General features: G+C 45.2%; 1 protein-coding gene across 1 annotated transcript in view; it reads left to right on the top strand.

The window, feature by feature from the left end:
- Positions 1-111, top strand: part of LOC125947940 (acetylcholine receptor subunit alpha-like 1) — a 50,639-nt gene extending 50,528 nt beyond the window's left edge. The window contains exon 9 of the mRNA XM_049673529.1: positions 1-111. This exon is cut by the window's left edge and continues 888 nt beyond it. The gene's annotated coding sequence lies outside the window, so the exon portion shown is untranslated.
- Positions 112-7,500: the final 7,389 nt, after the last annotated feature.

Genomic DNA, 7,500 nt, shown 5'->3' with positions numbered 1-7,500 from the left:
ATCCTCGCACACATACATTCAAAGTTCTGCTGCCCAAACTTGCCCACCGCTTAGGGGGACGATCGTTCTGGAGGAGAGTACGAAAAGGAGAGCAAAAGAGAGGAGAGAGAGAGAGAGAGAGAGAAAGTGAGAGGTGGAGAGCTTGCTTCAGATCAACGTTGAACCGTAGCTTGCCCAGTAGGTGGAAGTCATCGGATGCAGTTTCGCTGGAACATACACCGAAGCCAACGCCGTCGATCGTCGTTGAAGACCGACCCCCCTACCCCCACCCTTTCTAGCATAATGGGAGCACATGGGCACGGCGCCCAGCCCAGGTTAGTTCGGTTAATTTGTTGTTAAAACCACGCATAACAAGTAGTAGTTATCACAGTGAATGCCACGACACCAACACCAACAGGCTAGTGGTGGTGGTGGTGGTGGTGAGGATGGTGGCTTACCTTTTAGTCCAATTTCACATGCCGAGGGAATTACGGTCAGACCGATATGGCCGCAAACGGGAAAGCTTTATTTTTGTGTAAGATAACTAGCAAAGAAGGGAGAGAGGCAGAGAGAAGAAGAGAGGAAGAGAGAGAAGGCAGTTGCAGCCGAAACCCGAAGAACAGTCGAATCTCGCGCAGAAAGGAAATCGAAGCAGTGCGGAGTGAAGCAAACAATCAGCATGAATTGGTCTGATAATGAAGTGTCTTAACTACAGGAAATTCTACCAAAATTCCCGATAATATAAAGCAGAGAAGCGAAAATGGCGGAAAAAGCGCCTCCGATTGTTCTGCGCGTCGTCAACGAAGTTTCTCCCAAAAAAAACAAAAAGGAAAGGATCCTTGGCTTGACGATCGCGATGCAATTAGGACACACATAGACGGTGGGAAACGTTACACAGCTAGTTAAGCACACAAACACACAAGTTCAGTAACAGACACACACACACAAACACACAGACTCATTCATCATACAACAGCTAGGAGCACCCAAATCTGCACAGTAGCCGACGTTGTAAGTACGAAGATCCGCGTGATCGCGAGGTCGAAAGCTCATGCTCAACTCATTGGTATATATATATAAATATAGATGTATAGCGTGGAGTGTGAGTGTGTATGTATAGGAAACGATGCTTACGATGAGGACATTTTTAACCCGAGAACATGGCGCCAGCCGAAAGGAGGAAGAGGAAAAGGAAGAGGGGCAAAGAAGCAATCCTCTGTCGGCATCAATCCTAGTTTCTATCTTGTTGAGTGAAATAATCAAAATGGCGCAAACCGAAGCGAAAGGCAGCCCTCCCTCTCTCTTTCTCTCTGTGTATGTGTGTTGGCCCTACCTGCCGTACACAAAAAAGCGGGGCGAAAACCAAAACAAATCAAACTCTGATGCTGTTGCAGCATGGATTGCAGCATTTGTGGCGACAACATTAGTGGGTTGCAGCAGCAGCTGCTGCAATCACCCCTAAGAAGATGATGCCATTGCGCGTAGTTGTGTAGCATTAAACGGTGAAGCCGTGACTTCCCTAAAACGGAAAAAGAAGAAAACCTCCCACGGCTAAGTAACATGTGTGCTAACAAAACACACGCAGACGGACGGACGGACGGACGGACGCAGATAAGTCTTACGAATCCTACTACTATGTACTGTTAGATAACGATTTTTTACTCTGCCACCTGTAGCTAAGTCACTCCGTGTACTCGCCCAATGGGAGAGGCGGTAGTACGCGTAGTACTGTGTCTGTATTTTGTATCGAAACGTGGAGCTAACACTGGAGCACTGCTGCTGCTAGCTAGTGTGTTGTTAGGGCCCGGGGTCAACCATCTTGGCCCTTGACATTACGCGAGGAAAGCGACGACCGACACACGTGCAAACACCACAGGGGGAGGTGTAAAGTGTGTGTGTGTGTGTGCGACGCTAAACCTTTCCTACGAAGCATTATTGTATCTGTAGTTAGTCATTTGTATCAGATGTCGTGCGATCGACGACGACGACGACGCAAAACTCTCATCAAAAAAGGTTGGTGAAATGAAAAGGGAAGCGAATGACCGGTAGGGGTCAGCGCATTGAGGGCCGCAGGGAGCAGGTTGCATCGAATGCTGCCCTTGTGGAAGGTTGGCCGGATTCTGGAGGGCCCTCCCCATACTCCCACATTCGGTGGCAGCTTTGGTGGACTAATTTGTGACATAAACCTCAACACAAACCCAAAACAAAAGAGAAATAAGAGAGGAAAAAAGAAACCTGCAGCACATTCGTTATTCCGTTGATGATGATAATGGTAATGACACCCACGGGGTGGACAGCAGAGAAAACACGCACTCTGAGCAGCATACGGAACGACCTGCGGACGGTTTGTCGAAGTAAGCTCAAACACTACGTACGTACTACTTACTTCTACTACTACTACTACTACTACTGCAACAAACTACTACTACTGCTACTACAGCAACTACCACCGTGTGCCAGGTGGTGGTGTTGACGTCTCTGTATATCGCGCACCGCGACAATGCTGAGGTAAGTTACGACAACAAAACAAAACCAAACAAAACAAAATAAACAAAACTACAAATCATGAAATAAAGAACAACTAACGCCAGCAAACAGCTCTTCTCATAGTTAACAGAACCGACAAACACACATACACGCGCACACACACACACATACCCACAAGCATACCCAGGCACACATGCTGCACGTGTTATTAGTCCATTTGGTGGTGGTGAGAGATAGTGTGGCTAAGGCTGAAACCTGAGACCGATGCTGGCAAAGCAGAAAGGTGGTTTGAAGGATAGTATTAGCAGAAACAGAAAGCACTCTCTGCAATCTGTAAACTGTACAATGTCGAACTCAAACACACTCAATATCCTTACAAGCACCCAAGGCGTGTGTGTATGTGTGTCGTGTGTGTATGTGTGTGTGGATGTGTGTGTGTGTGGATGTGTGACCGCCAAACAAATCTTGAATGAAGCTAGTAGCTAAACCGAACTATCGGAACACCGTTTTTACCGACACCGACGGTGCATCTTGTTCATTTGCGAATGTGGAAAGGGATGTGGACCACATTCTGCTTGTGCTTATGTTTTCTGCACATTAGCCCCTGATTGCTGTTGCGTTTTGGGTGTTCTACTCGTTGCATAAAAACCCCACGTTTGCATTACGTTTCAATAAGATGAGATGAGAGGTTTCTGTTGTCGAGCATTTCTGTTAAAGTGAGACGGTATAACGCAATTGTTTAGCTAAATCGAATGTTTACACCATTCTGTTAATGTTTGACAGAGGTTTACTGATTGTTGGTACGTTTAGGTTCAAATTTCAAATACAGCCTAGCCAATCAGAACCGATCGCTCATTGCCTGTTGGACGGAAAAGTATACCTAATCAAATGAAATTAACAAACGAATATTTAACATTATAACAAGAAAACAAAGAAAAGAACACAGAAAACACCATTACGCAAGTCTAGCCGGAGGCCCATGAAGGCGAGGGGGTGCATAAATCAATTCAAAAAGAAAGAAAGAAAGAAAGAAAGAAACATTAACCTATACGTACTGTAGTTGATCTTTGTTAACAAAAAGAAAGGACAGGGGAGACAGTGATGGTGGTGGTGGTGCAATCGTCTTATTGTCGTGGTTAAGGCTCGCTCTTACCGGAAGGCATAAAATTCCTAATAAAACTAATGCTAGGTGGGCAGCACCTAGCCGGGCCCTATAATTATCGCAACAATACTCTAAAGAAACTCATTAATTCTAATTCTTTAAAAGAAAACTGGGTGGAAACTGGAGACGAATTAAAATGCGAGATAGAAGAAAACGAAAAAAAAGGTCAAAAGTAACGTCAAACTAACCAACAATTTTCTACATACACACACACTCACACACGCACAGCCAAAACTGGACACACAACCTCTAGAGAATTCATCCACAAAGACACACCAAAAGAAAACCAAACGAAAAATGCTGATAACACAGCGATCAGCAGATGACACAGTGACCTCGGACAAAAGGAGAACCGGAAAACACTACACACCGGCACACACATACATACATACATACATACACACACACGTTCATCAACGGATACACATACAAAACATTAAAATGTGCTCAAAGTTAACATGTATAATAAACAAAGTAAATGGAAAATTAAAACATAACGAAACATCAAGGCTAACACTAACGTGCGCAGGATTTGGTAGGCCAAGGCTCTAACCTATCCCTATAGATAGAGAACTTAGTAAAAAAAAAACAAACAAGACAAAAAAGGAAAACAGTAAAAACGGAATCAAGTCGTAGTGTCGAGCAGTTGTTTAGTTTTCTATACCGATTCACACCGAAACGTAGGATAACAAAGGGGGTAAGGTGGGCGATAGCGTAGAGAAACATTAATCGAATTCATTAACAGCCGCCGGGGCGGAATGGAGTGCACCGTCTCATTGTAATCGTTACGTCGCGCGCATTGTTCACAATCCGATTCACACCCTTCCTTTTGCTGCAGTGTTTTTATTCCGAACGTGTACGTGTAGTTGCTGCGCGGTTGTTGTAGTAGCCATTGGATTTGAGGTAAACGAAGAAATGGTTTTCCTCGCTTTGACAGCAATGTAAGCGAAAGTGAATTTTGTTAGGAACGTTGAACAGCAGCGCGTTTGGCGTGGATTACGTTATTCGACAAACTTCGAGTATTTATGTTTCATTAGACGTTAAATTTGGTTTTGTTGAAATTTAGCAAACGATTTTCTAGTATAACCGGGTAAATTATTTATCCGTTAGCTAATTGAAGAATTCTACTGTTTAAACAGAAAAAAATCCTCATAATGATCGCAATCGCAGATAAAGTTAGAAACATATTGTGATAGTGTCATCCAGTGACTTGGCACATGCGTTACAGTTAATGCTAATGTCACACACAATTCGATCGTTTCGGCTCTGAGCACATCACGATAATTGTGTTTGTTATGTTCACTGTCCCACTGCCGCAGAGGGGGCAGTTAGTAAAATGAGTTGAGTCAGTTTGAGCTCCTTAGCCTACATACATTCTGTTACCGATGCGAAGATGTGAAGAAAGGTCGGTAACCAAAAGACATCCATAGGAATCCATTAGAGCGACTCGCTTAAAATGGTAACCATTTAACCGAATTGAAAGGGACACGCTACGGCAAACGCAGAGCAATGCAAAGCAAAACGATGAAATCGCTGCAAAGTGAATTGGAAACCACCAACCACGTCCTACCAACGCTAAAGATACGTTATCGCTATCTTGTGTGTATGAGTGTGAATGTGTGAGTGTGTGTATGTGTGTGTGTGTGTGTAAGTGTGTGCGTGTATTACATAGAAACCGGCAAGAGAGAAAAAAAAACCAGGAGGAAAAAAAGCGAAAACTTTTGAACATTATGGCGCATGACCCTGATTTCAAATCGAGTGTCTTCCAGTCACATGTCGTGCATTTGGCTTTTATCCAAGTTATAAGCGTAAAAAGAGAGCAGAGCATAAGTGAGGAGAGCATCGAGAGACGGTAGAAGGCGGCGAAGTGACGTGCGGAGTAAAAGGTGTACGAAATGGGTTTGGTTAGGATGAGAAAAGCGTTTCCCGGTGTGAGAAAACTGGTAAGGGTAAGGGAGAAGCTCAGCAAAACAGAAGTAAAGTGAAAGACCGCTCTCTCTATCTCTCTCTTTCTTTCTTTCTTTCTTCTTTTTCTCTCTGTCTGTCCTCCAATGTGCTCTGTGTCTTTAGAAAATTTTACAAAAATGTCTCCCGACCCGTCGCGTCTGAGTGTTCTTGTTTGGCGAAGAGGCGAACGATGCGCCTGGTTCCACTGTCCACCACATTAAAGCTGGCACTCGACTGCTGCATGCTCCGTTACTCCAGCGTTTGAGTGCAACCAGGGAATGGTCCCTGTGTGTAGCTGACTTGTGAGCATTGCCAAGACAACAAGACAGCAAACAGCTGCTACGACTAGCTGCTGCACCAGACACATTCTGTGCCCTCTGAAGTGGCTAGTAGCAGCGCAGCCCTCGTAATGACAAATATACAAACGACTGGCGACAGCAAAGCATACGCGGGGCATATAATCATGTCCAAACATTCCCGATCGACCGTGTGATGGTTCCACTGTCGGATTCGCTGTAAAATGTACAGCAAAACGACATTTGGAAGAAATCTCTTGTGTTTGTGTTTTTTCTAAGGCGTCAACCCCTCCTAATATTCTATTTGAGGTGGATCATGGATGTCAGATGGATTTCAAAGTCAGTTTTGATTGAATTACCGCTCGAATCAACGAACGGCACTTTATCGCCAGCATATTAAGCTGCTCCAATGGCCGATCGAACCGATGGAATGTAAAATAGAGTTCGTGTGACGAAAAAAAAATCTCCCCTGCTGGAAATTGGAAAACGAAGCCACAATTGGATGGAAATTTTAATTTCCGATAACCGGATCGCAACCGGTTGCTGGCGCGGGTGTTTCGTCCACTTCGGACGCCCTGTTTACGCCCTGTCACTGAGTCCTTTCGTCCGGATTTTCTCTTCTTCCTGTCGACATTATTTGCACTGCTTGCAAACATCCTCTCCAATCTGTCGTTACACTCGAGCCCCCGTCTTCACCTTCAGCAGCTGTAAGCAACGAAACGATTTGCTCGATTTGTCTGGTCCATTTTCCATTAACCTACCAGCAATCCGGGAGAGGTTGCAGTGCACCGCTTTCATCGGGGTTGTGACTGGGATTCTTTTCCCAGAAAATGCTTTCACATTCACCGACATGACAGCGACAACAACATAAAAATCGAAGAAATACCGACCGACCGTGTGCGTGTGTTCGACATTTAGGCCTGGGTCTAGGTGGCAGCAGCACAAAAAGCACATGTTGACTTTCCGGGGTTCTTCTGTTTACCCCTTTCTTGGAGCAGGAATGTTAAGGGAGCGAAAAATGGCGCTCCGCGAATCGATGGTTCTGTTGAACAATCGAATGGAAAACGAACACGAAGAAGAGCGAATCTGTCAAATCATCCAACACAGTTACGCCAACGTGCTGCACCCTTGTTTGTCCAAGGGATCCCCCTGCGCGCTACAACCACGGTTGATGCAGAATGTAACTTGACTCAGCACAACGATTCCCTGCCAAACGGTTCCGTTTTCGGACATTTCGACGCTGTTTGGCTGTTTGACTTAACGGAGTTGGTTCCAAGGATCTGAGCTGCTGGCGTGCTGTTGGCAGGCTAACTGATGATGCCAAAGCCCTTGGCTCGAATGATATGCTCCATCTCCGATGGACTGTTGGTGTAAAAAGAAGCAAAAAACCGAAGAAGTGACATGGTTCGATTGCTGGGGATGACCGCGGGATGAATCGATTCCTCGAATCGTCCGCCACTCGACTGGCAGTCGATGTGCTTCGGTGTTTGTGGCATGCAGCATATTTCAGCTAGCCTGGAAGCTGCTGCTTTGCCGTCAACGGCGTGTTTTATTGGCCTTTTTTTGGGGAGATTCCATTTTGCCGTCAAAATTTGCACAAATAGTGGCAAAATGGTGAGGCCCTATCAG

Source organism: Anopheles darlingi, chromosome 2, assembly GCF_943734745.1.
Source record: "Anopheles darlingi chromosome 2, idAnoDarlMG_H_01, whole genome shotgun sequence".
Lineage (NCBI taxonomy): Eukaryota > Metazoa > Arthropoda > Insecta > Diptera > Culicidae > Anopheles > Anopheles darlingi.
The sequence above is the reverse complement of the archived record's forward strand: the minus strand, read 5'-3'. Positions and strand labels throughout refer to the sequence as shown.